This window comes from Microcaecilia unicolor, chromosome 6 (assembly GCF_901765095.1).
Source record: "Microcaecilia unicolor chromosome 6, aMicUni1.1, whole genome shotgun sequence".
NCBI lineage: Eukaryota > Metazoa > Chordata > Amphibia > Gymnophiona > Siphonopidae > Microcaecilia > Microcaecilia unicolor.
In genome coordinates, this window is record NC_044036.1 from 169564178 (window position 1) to 169585191 (window position 21014).

Sequence of the window (21014 nt, forward strand, 5' to 3'; positions counted from 1 at the left end):
ACAGAGGAAGTATTGGTTTCATCGGTTACAGTACTAACTTTTCCTACATTTTTTTAAATCATTGTGTCATTTGGAGGGGCTAGCAAAAGGGACTCCCTGTATTCGTGCAGATATGTTGTCACCTAGTAAAGGGCCACCAAAATAGACATCATGTATATGAGAATAAGGTACTTAACAATCAGACTTACTATTTATAAGTACAATTTAAAAAAAAATTACCTTGAAAATGGGAGCATTTAAGTTCTTTTTTTCCTGTGCCTACATCAAAAGGAAAAGATGACGTGGAAACTTGCACCTTTTTGTTTTGTGGAATGCTATATTATAAAAATGCACTTGCTTTTTTTTTTAATTACTACAACTATTTTACAGATATGTATTGAAAAATGAGGTAGGGGCTTCCTTCATGCAGAAGTTCTGTCCAGAGGCAGTCTAAATGTGCCAACATTGGCCAGTTCAAAAGCAGTTATATGTACCACTCCAGACTCAGACTGCTCATTCAGTGAGAGGGGAAAAGGTCTCATAATGTCATAATGTGAATCTTTAGTTTAAAATGAGGTGGTACCACCTCATTTTGAACTAAAGGTGGTTGGGAGTTTGTCAGTGATTATATACTGTCACGAATGCTTTGAATGTCCATGAACAAAAAAGAAAATTTCAGGACAAAGCGTGCTGACATTATGAGATCTTTCCCCTCTCACTGAATGAGCAGTCTTGAGTGGTACATATAACTGCTTTTGATCTATTGTGTTCAAGTTTGATACTTTTCTGAAGTGGAAGCCAATTGGTTTTGTGAACACTGTCCAGTTCAGCACACTATTAGCCACCAAGTTTATACAAAGTTAATTATGTTCAATGGGAAATAAATCTGTTTGCTCAGGCAGCTTGCTATGTGAATATTCCATCAGTGTTTCATTATTGATACCAAGTATTACATGTCAAGGGCATTTGCTGTAAATTTTGTTTTAATTCGTTTATCCAGTCCTTACCTGCACATAGTTTTACTTTTTAAACTCAAAGGTGAATCCTAACAGTGGTTGAAAATTAGGTATAAACTGTGTTGTTGTTTGGTTTTGTTTTTTGTTTTTACTTTACTTGTTTTGGACTGTTTGGGTGCTGCTGATCTGTACATCTGCTGTCTGGAATTTTGGAAGGTGAAAATGAGAAAATAAAAAAAATGTTGGATGCACCCTGTAGACGTTGTTTACTTTTGCAATGTGTATTGTAAAGCTCCCAGCCACGGGGGAACGTGATAGGGCCTCCTCACAGCCTGTGTCCAGCCCTGCTTGATCTCTACTCTTTTACAGTCTGGAAGTTTTCTTTTTATCCTCCGCGTGCTGGAGTTTGGAATTTCACAGGGTCCTTTGCAATCCATTGGACCACAGGGAGAGCTATATCGTAATCCACAGTCAGGACTATCTTGCTGAACCTCTTCGCTTTTACAGTCTGGAGGGTTTCCTCCTTAGCTGTCCCCAGTGTTGCCAGGTGGGCGGTTTTACCGCCCAATTGGGCGGTTTTCTGCGACCCGCCGCGGGAAATTTTTGCCCGCGGCGGGTTGCGGTTTTTTGGGCTGCTTTTTGGGCTTCAGGGCGGTTTTTTGTGCGGCTTTTTCGGCCGCGGGGGGCGGGGTTAGTGACGTTTTTGGGCGGGGTTAGTGACGTAGGAGGCGGGGCCGATGACGGGGGAGGCGGGGCCAGTGATGGGGAGGCGGGGCCGGTGATGGCGGGGGCGGGGTTGATGACGGCAGGGGCGGGGTGATGACGCGGGGGTGGGGGTGTCAGGGGCGGGGTTTGAGTTTGGGCGGGTTTTGGGCAGTTTTTGTGCTGGATTGGGTGGGAAAAAAATTTTCCACCTGGCAACACTGGCTGTCCCCTGCTTGGGACTAAGACTCCTAGGTGGGTGTGCGCCCCCCAGTGCATCCCAGATTCCACCACCACTTCCCCACTCAGCTCCAAACTCCCTCCAAAACAATCCCTCTCTCTCTCCCTTCTCCTTTCCTATGGAAGGGAAGGAGAGTCTCTGTGCGCTCCCTTCTCCCCACCCTTTTCTCTCAGGTTCCTTCAACTTTCCTGATTAGGGAGAGAGTCAGTGTTGCAGCACAAACCCCCAGTTTAAACAGTTCACTTTTATGCTTCAACCTTTTCCCCTCTGTCTACCTATTACCAGGCCAGGGGAATGTAAGGGTCCCACCCTTTCACAGTCAGCACCAACTCCTGACAACCTCCCACTTGACCCAGGATGAAACATTCGTTCCTTAATCCCACCTCTGATGCAGTCACCTTTTGCCTCCCTGCATCAAGCCAGAGAACCAGGCTGCCATCTGCCCTCTTAACTCTCTACCTTTAGCTTTGGCAAGAACTGAGATATCCATGGGTTCCTCTTCCAGGTTCTCCTCTCTCTCTCTCTCTCTCTCTTTTTCCCCACCATCCCCTGATTGCTAATCCATGGGTTCTTCTACCCTACCCCCTCCCAACTGCTCATCATTCCCCTGATTAAACTTACTCAGAGTCTCCTCCTTCTCCTTAGCCCTCTGGGACTGGTAGTGTGAATAATTCTTACTTGCTCTACTTGGTGTCTCCCTCAGGGTTCTGGGAATTGTAGTCCCTGTCTCTACGCTGTGTCTCCCTCAGGGGCTGCTGGGAATTGTAGTCTTTGGCTCTCACTATTTCCTCTGAGGAAGGTGACCAACTGCTTTCCCTAACATGCTGGATCCTTGGGGACCGGAATCTATGGCGACCACCCCTACGGGTGGACTCAGGCCACCCCGAACGAGCCCTTCTCTCCCCTTCCCTGGCCATTTCCCACTCCGTGTCCTCATACTCTTCACAGTATATGGATGCCTGTTCTGGTGTGCATGTGATAATATTTGAATAACTGTCTGTACTTATGGCTTTGATTTCTGAACATGCAGCATCATTAAAGGACAGATTTTTAAATGCCAAGTTGGGTATGTATGCTAATCTCAACTTTGTTAAATTTTTCTGACATAGCCATCTGTTTGCTCCTATTATTGTATTTATATTTATTCTTGGTTATTTTACTATTATTATACTGTTAACAAAATTGTAAGTTTTATGTTAAATTGTACCTGCTGTACACCGCCTTGGGTGAATCTCTTCATAAAGGCGGTTAATAAATCCCAATAAATAATTGATATAACTGAATTCTATTATTCTGTCTCACTGTATTTTCAAATGTAAGCCACATTGAACCCGACTTTGCTTGGGATAATGTGTGATATAAATGTAAAAAAAAAACCTTTATCCTCCACCTTTTAAGACACTGTCTTTCGAGCTGGATGGTGATGGCACAAGGAAAGCAAGTTTTGTCCAGTGAAGACTAATTCAAAATAACCTGTTCCTTACCTGGGGCCTAGTATTACCATATTGAAAATGCGACCATACCATGCCTCTGTGGCTATGTTCCACTAATAAGTTAAACAATTAACTGGCTTTCATGAAAGGATTATATAAACTTTGGATGCATGACTAGGGAGACAAACATACACTTATTTATTTAATATCACAATTCCTTATGTACAGCCATAAAACAACCTTTTAGGGTGGATAGTGTTCACAATGAGCTCCTTTTATTATTGACCAGATAAAGATAAGAGTGTTCAGTTTTGGCATAGTATACTTCATCACGTGAACAAAATATAAGAAAACCAGTGGACTGCATTAGGGGCTAATAGCCTATTTAGTTATGTTTAAACAAAAGAGATATGCATCATACAAAACATTTTTATTTTGACTTATAAAACCACTTGCCCATGAAACATGTTCAAAACAGAATAATCTATTTGTGTATCTAAAATGTAAACTTCTACAAAACAGGTGAAGATGTGATTCCATGTGCCCCAATGAAAGGAGAACTTAATTTTACTTACGTTTAATTTCAATATATTCCATCATCTTTATAATACCAGGCTTCCCAAGGCAGATTACAACAATAGTTAAGATGAACCCATCAGGAAACAGGATATCCTCACTGAAATTTGGCCATCTGTGTTGTATAGAACAGTGTGGGAAAATGAGCACAGAATACATAGTTTATAAGTGCTGTTTCTACCAGCTACAATAATTTTTAAAGCTGTTTTAGTGATATTTAATTTGTATTCCATGGTATTTATATCTAGATATAGGAAGCTTTCAAATAAATTAAAAAGCTGTCAAGTTAAAAAAAAAAATCTTTTGGCCTCCACCTTTTAAGGTACTGCCTATCCAACTGAAACAGCTTTAGACTTTTTACAGATGGACCACGCATAGACAGTCTGTTATTTCTAATAATCTTTTGCTATTGTTTTCAATAGCATTTGCTATTGAAAAGGATGTACTAAAACAGCAGCAAGCTCCGGCTACTGCTGGCAAGCTCCACCTACAGGCTTCAGCCCATTTAATGGACTAGATAAGCTCACCCCATCTCCTGTTTTCATCCAACCTCCTTGGGCAGGACACTGAAGAATTGAAAAAGTTGCGTTGGAGGAGGGCGGGATGCCGGAGAAGGAAAGCTGTGGGGTCTGACACGGGCCATCTCAGAAACAAGTTGGAAGTAGAAACCTGCACGGGAATGGTGTTTGCGGGAATCCCGCAGTGATGGAAGTAGTTTTTGCAGGGTTCACATGAGAGTTTAGCGATCAACTACCTACCCAGGGTCCTCCAAGATGTCCAAGTACCGCAATTGCTCAAGGCCTGGCTGCTGATGCAGTAAAGCTCACATGGACAGGCTAGCAGGTGTGTTCTACTTGAGCAGTTGCACTATGCAATGACTTAAGTTTTTCTATGCTTTTCTTTCCTTTTATGATCTGTCTTGCTTGCATGAAATTTTCTATATTTTGATGTAGTGAGAAATACAGTTAATTAGAGTGAACCGAAATTAAAATTTGTGATTCAATTTACACAGGCACCTTAATTGAGTAAGGAGCCAATCAGTGATGATAATTGGCTGATAACACATTTTTTAGGCGTATTCTAAAAAGAGGCATGTGTAAATTCTAACGTGTAGCTGAAAAGGGGGTGTGGCCATAGGAGGAGTGTGGGCATGATGGGGCATTGCTCAAATTTACGCATGTGGTTATAGAATTCAGAGGAATGGGCTTACATTTAGGCGCTGGTATTTATACCAGGTTTTCAGTGGTGTAAATGGTCGCACCTAAATGTAGGTGCATTCCCTGACCCTATGTGCTATTCTATAAACTGAACCTAACTTTAGACATGGTTTATAGAACAGTGCTAAGCACTATTTTTTAGACACAGAATCTGGCCCTATATGTGTAACTGCCAAGAAGTGTCAATTAGAGTACTTAACACCGGTTCACCAAATAAGGGTCAATTAACCAACTAAGCTATACGCATAAGTAATTCTAAAACTGCATGCACTATTTATAAAATTAGAGGGCTAGTTGACAAGACTCTTCACCAGTTTCACCTCAGCCAACTTCAGAAAGTCTAAAACCTCATTTCAAACAGTTGAAACCACGGTTGGACCGCTAGATGACCGAGGAGTAAAAGGGGCGATCAGGGAAGACAAAGCCATAGCGGAGAGATTAAATGAATTCTTTGCTTCAATCTTCACCGAGGAAGATTTGGGTGGGATACCGGTGCCAGAAATGGTATTCGAAGCTACAAGTTGGAGAAACTTAATAAATTCTCTGTAAACCTGGAGGATGTAATGGGGCAGTTCTACAAACTGAAGAGTAGCAAATCTCCTGGACCAGATGGTATTCATCCCAGAGTACTGATAGAACTGAAAAATGAGCTTGCAGAGCTATTGTTAGTAATATGTAATTTATCCTTAAAATCGAGCGTGTTGCCGGAAGATTGGAGGGTGGCCAATGTAACTCCGATTTTTTAAAAAAGTTCCAGAGGAGATCCGGGAAATTATAGACTGGTGAATCTGACGTCAGTGCCGGGCAAAATGGTAGAGACTCTTATTAAGAACAAAATTACAGAGCATATTCAAAAGCATGGATTAATGAGACATACATATTTTCAAAGCACTTAGCCTTCCAAAGTTCCATAGAAACCTATGGAACTTTGGAAGGCTAAGTGCTTTGAAAATATGCCTCAAAGTCAACTTGGATTTAGTGAAGGGAAATCTTGCCTCACAAATCTACTACATTTCTTTGAAGGGGTGAACAAACATGTGGTTAAAGGTGATATTGTGTATCTGGATTTTTATAAGGCGTTTGACAAAGTACCTCATGAAAGACTCCAGAGGAATTGGAGAGTCATGGGATAGGAGGTAGTGTTCTATTGTGGATTAAAAACTGGTTAAAAGATAGAAAACAGAGAGTAGGGTTAAATGGTCAATGGGAGTAATTAGTAAGGTAATTAAATTTGCTAATGACACAAAGTTATTCAAAGTCGTTAAATCGCGGGAGGATTGTGAAAAATTACAAGAGAACCTTACGAGATTAGGAGACTGGGCGTCTAAATGGCAGATGACGTTTAATGTGAGCAAGTGCAAAGTGATGCATGTGGGAAAGAGGAACCCGAATTATAGCTACGTCATGCAAGGTTCCACGTTAGGAGTCACGGACCAAGAAAGGGTTCTAGGTGTCGTCATTGATGATACGTTGAAACCTTCTGCTCAGTGTGCTGCTGTGGCTAAGAAAGCAAATAGAATGTTAGGTATTATTAGGAAAGGAATGGAAAACAAAAATGAGGATGGTATAATGCCTTTGTATCGCACCATGGTGCGACCACACCTCAAATATTGTGTTCAATTCTGATCGTCGCATCTCAAAAAAGATATAGTGGAATTAGAAAAGGTGCAGAGAAGGGCGACAATAATGCTAAAGGGGATGGGACTACTTCCCTATGAGGAAAGGCTAAAGTGGCTAGCCAGCTTATTTTCGAAAGAGAAAGACGCCCATATTTCGACCCAAATCGGGAGATGGGCGTCCGTTTCCCATGGGCGCCCAAATCGGTATAATTGAAACCCGATTTTTGGCGTCCTCAACTGCAGTCCATCACAGAGACGAACAAAGATCACGGGGGCGTGTCAGAGGCATGGCGAAGGCGGGACTGGGGCGTGGTTATCGGCCAAGGAGAGAAGGGCGTCTTTAGGTGATAATCGAAACAAGAAGGGTATTTTTGACGAGAATTTGGTCCGCTTTATTTGGACCCTTTTTTTTCAGGTCCAAGTCCCAAAAAAGGGCCCCAACAGACCAGATGACCACCGGAGGGAATCGGGGATCACCGCCCCTGACTCCCCCAGTGGTCACTAACCCCCTCCCACCAAAAAAACCCCACTTTACAAACTTTTTTCCCAGCCTGTATGCCAGCCTCAAATGCCGTACCCACCTCCATGACAGCAGAATGTGTTCTATCCTCTGACAGCCTTTCCCTGGTTCTGATGTGGGTCTCGGGTGAGTGTGATACCTTTTCTGTTAAGGGCACTGCAGAGTCACATCAGCAATGCATTGTGGTGGGTGTAGGGTATTGGGCTTCGTGAGTCCACTAGCTTGTGTTAAATGCTCATGATGTTGGTAGTTGGTAGGTTCTTCTCCCATGGTGCTTTTCCCTCTGCTTACTGGGTCAGAGTGTGCCCTGTTTTGTTTCCGGTAGTCCATGAGGTAGTGGCCATTTGTGTAAGACACTTTTAGTTCCCTTTCATGTGTTAGCCATGTTACAGCACTTAGTTCTTACCTTGAATGTTGCTGAAAGAGGGCATTGTACACCATTCTGCCAGCTCGGACCTACTGCTAATCTCAGTACCAGCGAGACTCGTCAGTGGGGCACAACCTCTGATCTGCAGTTAACTGTGAGTAAACGTGCTTATTCAAATAAAGGACGTTTTCAGCGAGATTAGTCTTCAGGTGTGAACTGCTGTGCCAAGGTTATACAGCAGCAACAAGTCCTATCCCTGGAGCACTTTTAGTGGGTACTGCAGTGCACTTCAGGCAGGCAGACCAAGGCCCATCCCCCCCCCCACCCGTAACACTTGTGGTGGTAAATGGGAGGCCTCTAAAACCCACTGTACCCACATGTAGTTGCCCTCTTCACCCCTAAGAGCTATGGTAGTGTTGTACATTTGTCCCTTCCACGACCGAATGGCTTGGATTAGGATGTTTCTGAGCTGGGCGTTTTTAGTTTCCATTATAGCTAAAAAAAAAAAAAACGCCCATCTCAGAAAGGACCAAATCCATGGCATTTGGTCCGTCCAAACCGTATTTTCAAAACGAAAGATGGACGCCCATCTTTTTCGAAAATACGGTCTCTCCCGCCTCTTCACATACCCGTTTTCGGACATAGACGCCCATGGAGATGGGCGTTCGCATTCGATTATGCCCCTCTAGGGCTCTTCAGCTTGGAGAAAAGGTGGCTGAGGGGAGATATGATAGAGGTCTATAAAATAATGAGTGGAGTTGAACAGGTAGATGTGAAGCGTCTGTTTACGCATTCCAAAAATACTAGGACTAGGGGGCATGCGATGAAGCTACAATGTAGTAAATTTAAAACAAATCGGAGAAAATGTTTCTTCATTCAATGTGTAATTAAATTCTGGAATTTGTTGCCAGAGAATGTGGTAAAGGCAGTTAGCTTAGCGGAGTTTAAAAAAAGGTTTGGACGGCTTCATAAAGAAAAAGTCCATAGACCATTATTAAATGGACTTGGAGAAAATCCACTATTTCTGGGATAAGCAGTATAAAATGTTTTATACTTTTTTGGGATCTTGCCAGGTATTTGTGACCTGGATTGGCCACTGTTGGAAACAGGATGCTGGGCTTGATGGACCTTTTGGTCTTTCCCAGAATGGCAATACTTATGTAGTTATGTACAAGTACATATTCTTGTGGACATTGCTTAATCTTTCTGTATGCATCAGTCTCTTGCCCAAACAAAAGAAAAAGGAACTTACTTGATGAAAATGCTGTCCAAAAGTGACATATTTATTCTCCCCCATCCCCCTTCGGTTAGAGTTGCTGCAATGACAAAACCACAAAGTCTTTCTTGCAACTTCTGCTCTCTCTGTTCTCGATTTATGTGCACAGCCTATTCAAACAAACAACATCTTTTGCTTTGGTTTTCATGCACACAAAATGGAGTCTGTCCACTTGGGCCTTGTTAGACTCCACAGTACAAACTCTTTATCTTCTGTGACTTCTCTGCCCCATAGACTTCCAAGGTAGGCACTGTGCCTCTTATTTACATTTGTAATAGCACATTAAAATAGGGTAGTGCAGGAAGAGCAGTAGGGTGTAAGAGGGTGAAATGGGGTTGTAATGGGGTTAGGATTGATGATGGAAAGAGGGACCTGAGAGACAGAGAAGCAAGAGAGTGAGACCATGGGATGGGTCATTGGGAAATGAATGAAAGGGAATGCTGGAGAAATGAAGCAAAAGGGCACTCGATGGCCTAATTACTTAGCTGATTAAGGGGGCCCTTTTACAAACTACTATTTACTACTATTTAACATTTCTAAAGCGCTACTAGGGTTACGCAGCGCTGTACAGTTTAACATAGAAGGACAGTCCCTGCTCAAGGAGCTTACAATCTAAAGGACAAATGTACAGTCAGTCAAATAGGGGTAAAAAGTGGCCTGTGGTAGTGTGGGCGCATGAAAATTGCCACGCGCCGAGGCCACTTTTACCGCAGCAGGAATTTCCATTATTTTAAGTGGCAATCGTAAATGGCCATGCACTAATAAAAATATTGGTGTGCGGCTATTTACTGCCTGAGCCATTACCGCATCCTATTTAGTAAGTGGGAAGGGATCACATGCTAACCCGGCAGTAATTGGACAGCGCACACCGATGGCTGATTACCGCCAAGAATGTGTATTCCCTGCCCCCATACTACAAAATATAAAAATATTTTCTGTCGTAGGAAATGCCGTGTAGCAAACACAGAACTACCATAGTGCGCCACATGGTAGTTCTGTTTTGCTGTGCGCTACCCGCTCAGTAGCCCTACCGTACCTTTGTAAAAGGGCCCTTAAGATGGGAATTATTGTGCACTTTAGAGGGCCAAAGGAGCGAGAAAACAAGCCGTTAAACAGATTATGGGGTAGATTCTATATATGATGCCTAAAAAATTGTCACCGAAGAAAATACACCCAGCTGTATTCTATAAAGTATGCCTAAATTTCCATATGGTTTATAGACTACACCAAGTGCCCGTCCGTGTGACTACATTTAGTCGTATGCAGTTACGCCAAGTAAAACTTGGTGTAAATGCTGATGCCTAAATTAGGCGCGGAACAGGTGTACTGTATTACAATGCGCATAGATTTTAGAAATACCCATGACCCACCCATTCCACATCCATGGCCATGCCTCCTTTTCAACTATGCGACTTAGAATTTACGTGCATTGTGTTACAGAATATGCTTAGAGAATTGTGCGGGTAAATTCTAATTAAGACCAATTAGTGTCAACAGTTGCTTGTTAGTTGGCAATTATTGGCACTGATTGGCTTGTTAACTAATTAAGTTGTATGGGCAAATCTAGAATATGACCAGATTTGCGTGCGCAACTTAAGTCGCACTATATAGAATCTAGGGCTATATGAGCAGCCACTCAAAATCATAGCGAAGCAGAGAGAAAACACTGGGCAGAATGGGGCACCTGCTCTTTACTTGCCATCATTTAAAAGGGCCCTTTAGTGTTTTATAATTTGTTATAAATTTGGTTGCAGTTTAATTTTTAGTTCACTTATTTTATAATATTTATGAATGTTGTACATATTTGTGAAGTTTTTATCAGTGCTTTCAAACTCCTGAAGCAGGCCCTCATGATGAAATCCAGCTGTGTAGGGTCATTTCTACAATAAAAAATTTGGGGGGTTTCTCATGGTTGTCCTCTTTTCCTCTTGTAATGTAAGAACTTCCAGGTTACTAACACTTCCAATATCACCCAAATTTTTTTTACTATAGGTAAAAAATGACCTCAGAAAATGCTACATGAAAATGCTTTTTTCATGGCCACTTCTGGTCTTCTGGTGTGTTATATATTTGTAGAGGTTTCTTGTTGTTGCTTTGTTGTTGTTGTTTTTCTTTTCAACAACAGTTTTCTGACTGACATTCTTACATTTTTCTACACTTGTTCCCAAGTGGCGGGGCTATTTATGAAACAGGCGGGGCTATTTATGAAACAGGCTCTTGCTAGAAGTCAGCAAGATCTTGTTTTATAAATAACCCCGCCACTTAGACCCTGAAGCAGTGGCACGAAACGCTGGCCATCATCGGCTAGTGGTGAGGGGGAGAAGAAACCTGCTCCAGTACTAGAGATCACAACATACCGGTAGTGTCCCCTGATTGAAAGATATGTTTTTTTTTCAGTTTATATTAATAGTATTGAGTGTAGCCTGTGTCATTTAAAATCTAGATGGATGCAATGAGAATGTTAACACCATTGCAATAAGAGCGATTTCGACAATTAGCTACCCGTCTTTAGACCAAAGGCTTTTGTGGCCAATGATGAACAGAGGACTAAATTGAAGTCCCTTTTAGCTCTATTAGATCATGCTAATCTAGGAGCTCTGTGAGGCCATTTTTCCTTTATAACAATATTCATATCGAGTGCATTTTCTGTTTGTGGAAGTTTTGAGTAATTGATCTTGCGATTGAGCACTTCTACGTCCTATATTTTGTACATATTCCTCTCAGAGACCCATGGATCCTGGTTCAAAAGCTGGTTCTTCTTATTATAGAGTGATTTATCTCTTCTGTAATCACAGTACAGTCTGTATGAAGTAGATGTGAGATGTTTTATAAATAAATGCTACATTTATAGACTTTTCCCCTAGACTTTTCCCCTTTTTTGTAGTTATTAATTTTAAGGTCTGTAAATTACTGTTGAAGAAAGGCATGCTCTAAGCAAAAGTGTTTATAAATATTTCCATTTCCATTTATCTTATGTAGCAGACATTACTACAGAAAAGGATCATAATGATGTACAGATTAAAATATGTTTTCTCCTTTTTTACTCAGGCCAGTGTTCAAAAGCACTTATCCCCCTGATTCTATAAAGGTCGCCAAAAATTGTGTGTGGAAATTTAAGCATGGCGCTGATTTTGCATGCAATTTAATAGAATAACGAGCCAATTACTGCCTATTGTCTTTTTAACAAGCAATTATTGGCAGTAACTAGATTTCATTGGGACTAACATGCATACATTTAGGTACGGTCAAAAAAAGGGGCCTGGAAATGGGAGGTTCATGGGTGTTTCGGGATGGAATGGGGGTGTGGTATTGAGTTATGTGTGTAAATAGACAATATGGCTGCTCCATGCATAAATTTTAAGTGTGGGCATTTGCACGCACCTCCTTGTCACCATGGGATTTTCATTACAAAATGATCACATGTTCATGGAAACCATCTGATTGTCCTGCTGCAGCCAGTGGGGGGCAAATCTACAAATGGCGCTGAAAAATGGGCGCCAGAAAAGATGGGCACGTGTGCCCTTTATAGAATAGCACTTAGCACTGATTCTGTGGGCACTAGACTTACACCTGCTGAAATCTGGTGTATATCCTGGCGCCTAAGATGGATGCACTGACCCATTATTCAAAAACACTATGCACAATTCTTTGGAAACCCAGACTCACCATGCCCCACCCCCTTTTGGATTGTGTGCTATGGATTTTAGGCACCTAACATTATCGAATAGCACACAGCCAGATGTGTGCGCAAATCCTAATCGGTGCCAATTAATGTCAGTAATTGGTTGTTAGCATCCAATTATTCATGGTTAACCACAATGAATATTCATGAGAGAGATTTGCATTCACTGCCTCCACTGCATGCAAATCTATCTCATGAATATTCATTGTGGATATCCTGAAAACCTGACTGGCTAGGGTGCCTCCAGGACCAGGCTTGGAAACCACTGGACTAGAACAAGATTCATGCTTGACATAGGGTGTCATAAAGTCCCGCTGAATCAGACTATAGCAGTACTGTGTTGTTAAGGAAATCTCAGCCTCACCATTCTATAGGGACACCAATGTGGTTTGATTAGCATGGTGGTCCAAGAAAGAGAGTAAGGGGAAAACAAAATAAAGTAGGATATTTGCTTGGATTGTAGCTAGCACTGTGGTACACACTGCATTTTTCCCATTACAGAGGCCTCTTGCCACTAGTGATGTAGGCAAAAAAACAATTTTGGGTAGGCCTGGGCCCAAGGTGGGTGGGCAATGGAACCCCGCCCTCACAGTTTCTCCCTGGCATCTCTTCCCCCGCTCCCTCCCCCCAAGCAATATGGGCTCTCAACTCCCTCACAGTCCTACATAGCCTTTAAACATCATTTCTTCACTGGCAGCGAGCAATGATGATGCAGGCTTCTGAGCGCCAGCCCACACTGTCTTCCTTTTTCTGCATAGGCAGGCCTATGTCAGAGGGAAGGCTGTGAGCCAGTGCTGAGCAGTGTGCATCCGTTGCTGCTTGCTGCTGCTGAAGTGTCATTTAAAAAGTACATGGAAGGAGGAATGCCTGGAGTTTTTAGCTGGTAGGGCTTGGGAATCGCCGCCACCCACATCATAGGTCTGCAGCAACTGGGTGGGCCTGAGCCCAAATTGGGTGGGCCTAAGCCCATCCTTGGCTACGCCACTGCTTGCCCCTCCATCACAAATCACCCCCCCCCCCCATCCAAAATAACAGACTGTATGACAGCATGTGTGAGGCTGACCATCTTGGGGGTGATTGCAATGCAGAAGACCATTCTGAGCAGCCCTAGACCCCCTCATGCTATTTGTTCACACAGCAGTGCATGTTCCTGAAAAAAATTCATGAATGCTGTGGATAACATTTTGCCTGTGTTTGACTTAAAGTTGGTCCTGAGATCTTTGCTTTTCAAGATAGCTTTAAAAAAATTCCATAGCTGCACTAAATCTTAATAAGGCAATATGCCAGGCATGACAGTTTAGAACAATGAATATAAAGTGTGTTTATATAACCTAATGACAACTCTAAGTTTATACAGTGTAAACATTTATTTCATCACACTTCATATTACAGCATCTCCTATAAGGAGGTTTGGCACTGGAACTAAAGAGGAAAATGTGGCAAATGGTTCAGGAAATGAATCACATTTTAAATAATTCTTTTGCTCACAATCATAACTGTCATGGCCCTCACTGTGTTTGGGCCACCTGACTCACCCACAGGCCTTTTGGGTGGTGTCCTCAGGGAAACGCTCCCACCGTGATAACCCGCAGGCGGGGCTCTAACCACAGCTCCAGGACACGTCAACAGCATACCCACTGCACCTCTAGCACTCTCAGTCCTGGCCAATTCCTAGACTTGTGCGTGCGCTTCACAGGTTTTCTGGGACCTGCCATCCCTAGCACCTCCCTGTGATGTCACCCGTACCAACTATTTTAGGTGTCCAGAGTTCTGCCCCATTGCCCTTGCAATGAATCGAATTGCTCGAGTGTGCTGCTACTGTGTTCATATTCCTGACTTTTCCTGCCTCAGTATTCCAGTTATTGTCCTGCCTCAGCGTTCCTGTTTGGTCCTGCCTCAGTTCCTGGTTCACCAGTTCCTGGTTCACCAGGCCTGCCCCCAATGGCTCTTTTCAGAGCCAGAGTAGCTCACTGAGCCCAGATGTGACTCAGCTGTCTGTGGGCATTCTCCTGGCCTTTGTCAGCGGCGGTCCTAGAGATCTCCTCCTTTAACCTGACAATAACAGTACAACAGAGGCAGAAGGCACTCCAGATCCATCATGTCCATCCCATCAGAAGTACTGCATATAGCATGATCTAGCATTTATCTCATAAGAGCTTAGCTGGTAGCTAACAATCCCCATCATCCACCCAGTACATTAAAGCCAGGCTAATTACCTGCAACTTGACATGTTCGTTTTACAGTAAAGGTGAAGCCATATAACCGATGAAAGTAAATATTTTCTGGTACAACATGATTTGTCTAGGCAAAAAAGCAAAAGACCTCAGACTCTAATTAGCTCTGCTAATGTCGGGGGGATGTTAACAAGGTGCAATAAAGGTGAGCTTTTACCACACTTTGTTTTACCATAGGGATCACCAACCTGCAAGATCTCCATACTGCTGGTTACTGATTCCCATGGAAAAGGACTAATGCTGCCTGTCAACCATCTCACATGCAGCATTAGTCCATTGGCTCAAAGGAGCCATAGTGCTTTTTCCCCACCCCCAAGTATCACCTGTACCACCCCATCAAAGCCCCATCTGAGTAATATTCACCACTGATCAACCCCCCCCCCCCCCACACACACTGAGTAGCACCTCCAGCTGTCCAAACACAATCCCCCTGTCCAATCACAACACTCCCCAATCAAAAGCCCTCCTGATCCAAAGCCTCTTCCAGTGAGCACCCCCGGATCCAATCCCCCAAAGAGACCCCACCCTCAAAGAACACCCCCAAACCCAGGGGGGCTACTGACCCTTTCTGGCACTGTTACTCAAAATGGCCCTCCCTTAATGGCCAAATAGGCTATGACCATAATCAGCGGTCATAAAAGTTCCTCTATGCAAAACTTTGAATCAGTAGATCAGTATGTCAGAACAAAGTGACTTGCTTCTAAAACAGTAGTAGATAAATTGTTGAACTTAATTGTAGCACAGTACTTCAGAAAACATGGATATACAGTGATACCTCGGTTTTCGTCGATAATCCATCCGAAAACAATCAGCGAAATCCGAAACCGACGAAAACCGAGGCAATTATTTCCATATGAATCAATGAGCAGGAGAATGCGTGGGTTGCCCTTTGTTTTCGCAAAATTAGCAGTGAGGTCACGTGGGCACGCCGATGAAATCCGAGACAAATTTTTCGCGGAAAAAATCGACGATAACCGAAGTGAACGAAAACCGAGGTATTACTGTATGTGGTAATTCTATAACCTGGTGCTCAATAGTGCATAAATTTCACATACAAGTTAACTTCTCAAAAGGTTTTTATATAAACAAAGTTCTCTTATCAGGTTTGATAAAATTACCTCATGGTACATGCACAGTGAAAAGAAAGCACATGTTTCTACATGACCTATGCATAGTTGTGTTTGGGGGTGCAGTTATGCGCTACATGCATACATTTAACCTACTATCAAGAGATGTGAATTTACTTGGCGACAATTTAGACATTTTTTTTTATTATTTGCAAAAATTTTTAAACAACTTTACAAATTAATGAGTGAATAACTCACTCAGCAAAACATCCAATACAGATTGACTAGACAAATCATATTGTAGCAGTACGGTTTCAGTATAGATTTGTCTCAGTTTCAGGTGTTTTTGTGAAATAGTTTCCCATAAGTCTGAGGATAAGGAACTATTTGTAAACATATAAATAAGAATGTGTACACAAATATAAACACACATACACTCTAGAATAAATAAAGTTTTGTAAAAATAAAACAATTCTGACCATAGCGTTTGTATCCTGAAAGTACATCAGAAAAATGGTACATTGCATTAAAATACTGTATGTAGAGAAGTGATTGGACTGTCAGAGAAGTAGTTAGAGAAGACATCCGCTTTGAATTCCATACGTGCACTCTTTCTGCTCCATCTGTTTAGCGTGTTCTAGTAATTTCTATGCAATAGTATGGAATATTCATCCAGTCCAGTAACTTGATGAGCACCCACCAATGTATCCTATATTACCTAAAACGCAAATAAATAAATGACAAAAATTCAAATGAGCACACGGACACTATCAGGGTTGATAAAATGGGATTTTGAGGATTGCTGACATTTGTGTCAAGTCATGGTGCAGCAGCAATGATTTGATAATTTAGCAGCTGCTGACTGAATCTTTGCTTCTTGAATGTGCATTTGTTTACTGCTTCATCATATTGATGAGCAAATGATAGCCATGATAGTACAATACACTGTTGCTCTAGCTTGTACATTAAAAAGAAAAACAAAAAAAGGCAACATTGCTACATAAAAGTCTGTTATAAAAAGTAGACTGATACACATATATTAAAAACAAAGAAATAATTTATTCAAACCAAGATAATAAATTATTTCTTTGTTTTTATATATGTGTATTGGTCTACTTTTTATAACAGACTAGCTTGTACATTTACATGAAAAAAGTTTATAAAAAATATCCACCTAGGGCACAAGTTTCTTGGCGCCTACTGAAATGTGGTGTAAATGCTGGTGCTCTGACCTGCTATTCAATAATGCTGACCCAACTTGTAGGAATACTCCTGATCTGCCCATATCCCTCCCATGGCTGTGCTATGGAATTTGAGTGCTCAGCATAATAGACTAGCACGCAGCAGGATGTATCTGCAAATTGTAATTGGTGCCAATTAATGTCCATAATTGGTTGTTAGTGTCCAGTTACTGATGTTGATTGACTTGTTATCCAACTAAGTTGCATGTGAATCTCTTTGAGTACCCAAATCTGGGTGCCATATCTAGGTCTTACAGAATAGCACTTAGGGTGACTATGGACATTTATGAGCATATGTGTTTATTAATGTCTGTATTCTGCTGTTTCACCAGGAGTGTCTTGAGCTGGAAACATACCCCAAGCAACATGCCCTGCTCACTGTATACGGTCAAGCAGAGGAGGGAGCCCTCCTAGTCCAGCATTTGCCCCCTCTGTTCCCCATCTCACTTGGTCCAGGTGTCTCTCTCTCTCTCCCCTCTACTTACCCCCCCACCCCCCGGTGCAGTGTCTGTCTTCCTCTCTCCCTCCACCTTTGTTCCAGGTCTTTTTCTCTCTCTCTCTCCTTCTCCACTTCCCCCTTTCATGCTCTGGAATCTATCTCCTTTCCTCCCTCCCTCCCTCCTTGGTCCAGGGTCTCTCCCCTTCTTGCCAATCTCTCTCTTCCCTCTTCATTCCCCTTCAGTCCAGCATCTTCCCTCTCTCTTCCCCCTTTCATGGTCTGGCATCTTTCACCCCCTCCCTCACTCCATGGTCCAGGGTCTCTCCCCCTCTCTCCAGTCTCTCTCTCTCTCTCTGTTCCCTCTGGACTCCTCCTAGTCTGCCCCCTCTCTTCCCCATCCCCATTGGCCCAGATCTCTCTGTCTCTCTCTCTCCTCTACTTATCCCCCCCCCCATGTGCAGTATCTGTCCTCCTCTCCCCCTTTGTTCTGGGTCTTCTCTCTCTCTCTCTCTCTCTCTCTCTTTCCTTCTCCCATTCTATGGTCTAGAATCTCTCTCCCCTGCCTCCTTGATCCAGGTTCTCTCCCCATTTCTCCAGTCTCTCTCACTCTCTGTCTCTCTTCCCTCTACATTCCCCTTCAGTCCTGCATCTGCCCCCTCTCTTCCCCCTTCCCTTTGATCTAGGTCTCTCTCTTTTTCTCTTCCTTCTGCTTCACCCCCTCCCTCCCTTGGTTCCAGGTCTTTTTCTCTGTCTGTTTCTTTCCTCTCCTCCCCTGTGCCCAGGTCTGAATCTCTACAGCTCCCCTACCATTGGTCCTCCACACACCAAGGCAGATACAGTGCTAAAGGCAGCATCTCTCTCGAGCCAGTGGAGCACTTCCTCTGCCATATCTTGCACATAGGAAGTTGCATCAGAGAGGCGGGATAAAGCAGAGGAAAGACTCTGCTGACCAGAGAGAGAGGCTGCCTTCAGTGCAGTTCTGTGTCTGTCATGACCCAACTCGGAGGATCGGTGTGTGTGTGTGGGGGGGGGGGGGGGGGGGAGGGTCTCTAGAGAACTGGACCTGGTCGCAGACATGGGGGACAATAGGAGAGGAGGGGAGGTTGAAGGTGGTCCATATTATTGAGCAGCCCTGGGCATTTTCCTGGGCTCACCCTTGGTTTTAGGTATTTATGTTGACATGTTATATCTAAAAATTGTTGTCTTGTCATTCAGTTTATGTGTCCACTTGGGAAAATGCAAAGCAAATGGAAAGCACATATGTTGGTTACATAAGACTAAACACAGACCTGATATTTACATGTACTTTTTGGGAGATTGCTTGTCCCCTTTCTTATATTCTTACTTTACAAAGTAACTCTTTTCCTACTGGTAGGGAATCGCTGTGTCATTATTCTATTCAGACATGATTCTATTCAGACGAAGCTCTGATAGTTTTAGTCTAGCATCCCCACAAAGTGTCTGGAGTAAAGGGAAATCCCAAGATGCCACGTTACCCAGTTCTAGGCTGGAGATTTTGGGACAGGCCTGGATTTCTGACCACCCCATTCTGGTGCATTATGGGGATTGTAAGCTCTTTGAGCAGGGATTGTCTTTCTTCTATGTTTGTGCAGCGCTGCCTACGCTTTGTAGCGCTATAGAAATGCTAAATAGTAGTAGTAGTAGTACTTGTAGTTTTGGTTTCAGTAGGCAGGATCAGGCACTACAAATCCCACACTGCTTTTGGGAAGAGGGTTCAAAACCAGGACTGGCCAAAAAGTCTCTAGTCTGGAACTGGGTAACTTGACATCTCTGGAAATCCTGAGTGTATCATGTAAGCTTTTAGGGGTTTAATGTAAACTTTCCAGGGGTTAACTGGGTGAAAGAGAAGTGTAGAGGTTAAAAGCAGTAGGCTGAGAACTGCAGGAGCCAGGGTTCAAATTCCACAGATGCTCTTTGTGACCCTGCTATGAAACTACAAAGTAGTAAATTTAATACAAATTAGAGAAAATTTTTCTTCACTTAATGTGTAATTAAACTCTAGAATTCGATGCCAGAGAATGTGGTAAAGGCGGTTAGCTTAGTGGGGTTTAAAAAGGTTCTGGAAGGCTTCCTAAAGGAAAATTCCATAGACCATTATTAAAATCACTTGGGGAAAATTCACTGCTTATTTCTGGGATAAGCAGCATAAAATGTATTGAACTTATTTTTGGGATCCTGCCAGGTATTTGTGACCTGGATTGACCACTGTTGGAAACAGGATGCTGGGCTTGATGGACCTATGGTCTGTCTCAGTGTGGCAATACTTATGTACTGATGTACTGCATTGTCCCTGACATTAAACGGTAAAGGTTAAAGGGTCATGGATGTGATATACTGCCTTTCTGTGGCTTCAACCAAAGTGGTTTACATATATTATATGCAGGTACTTTCTCTGTCTCTAGTGGGTTCACAATCTAATTAGCGTCAATTAGCTCTTGTTAAGGCCAGTTATTACCAATTTAGCCAATTACTGCTGCATTACAGTAATTGCCATGTGATCAAAACTGTCCATCACTGGAAGGAGGACATAAAGGAAAATACTCTTGTAGCTTTTAATATTAAAAAAGGAGACTGATAAAATGAGGAAATAGAAAAAGCTAAATTAAGCCAATTCCTGGATCAAACATTTGCATGGGGCGTGGCCATTATCAGGCCAAAAGCTAAGGATATTTTTACTAATGGGTATTAATGCATGTTATTTAACCTAAGCCCCATTAACTGTAATGAGTCTAACTTAAGTAGCACACAAACACATTAATGCACATTAGTAAATGAGGGCCTCAGACCATATCCAGGGACAAGTAAATAGCTCCTGTATCTGACTTGAGCTAAAAATACATCTGGGCTAAAACTAAAAACAAATCCTTCATTATAGCTTTCTCTTTTGAAGGAATTATAGCTAGATCCAGTTCTTTCTCTACATCATACGTCTATCTAGGGCTTCTGTTCCTAGATGTTTGTTGTCCGGTTAATTAGGAGTTTTTTGAGAATACAAACCAAATCTGCTTGTATTGGTGTTTCAAAGTAGATATGATTGCTGGGTATGTTTCCTACCTGAATCAAATATATACATTAATGCAGCTGAGGCACAAAGAGTGGAGAATTCAAGGCAGGCAAGGGGAGGGGTGAGGCAGTATTAGGAGAAATGATGTTTATCCAATAAACACCTTCCTTTATTTACAGGGGATGTTTCATTGATGTTTATCAGTTAATAGAAGTCCTAATATGTTCAATCTATATTTAGACCTGTGGAGGCTCAATTTCAAAGCACGTAGACCTACTAAGTTACCTATGTTACTCTGGGGCTGATTTTCAAAGCAGTTAGACTTACAAAGTTACATATGAACCTATGGAACTTAGTAAGTCTTAAGTGCTTTGAAAATACACCTCTCTGTAACTTTTGTATGTCTATGTGCTTTGAAAATGAGTCCCGTAACTTGCAAT

At 42.5% G+C, this 21014-nt stretch overlaps 1 long non-coding RNA gene across 1 annotated transcript; it reads left to right on the forward strand.

Moving 5' to 3' along the window:
* Positions 1-582: 582 nt before the first annotated feature.
* Positions 583-13540, forward strand: LOC115473300. Its single transcript, XR_003942637.1, has 3 exons — positions 583-596; positions 6363-6364; positions 13456-13540. It is a non-coding gene; the product is annotated as an uncharacterized LOC115473300 (long non-coding RNA).
* Positions 13541-21014: the final 7474 nt, after the last annotated feature.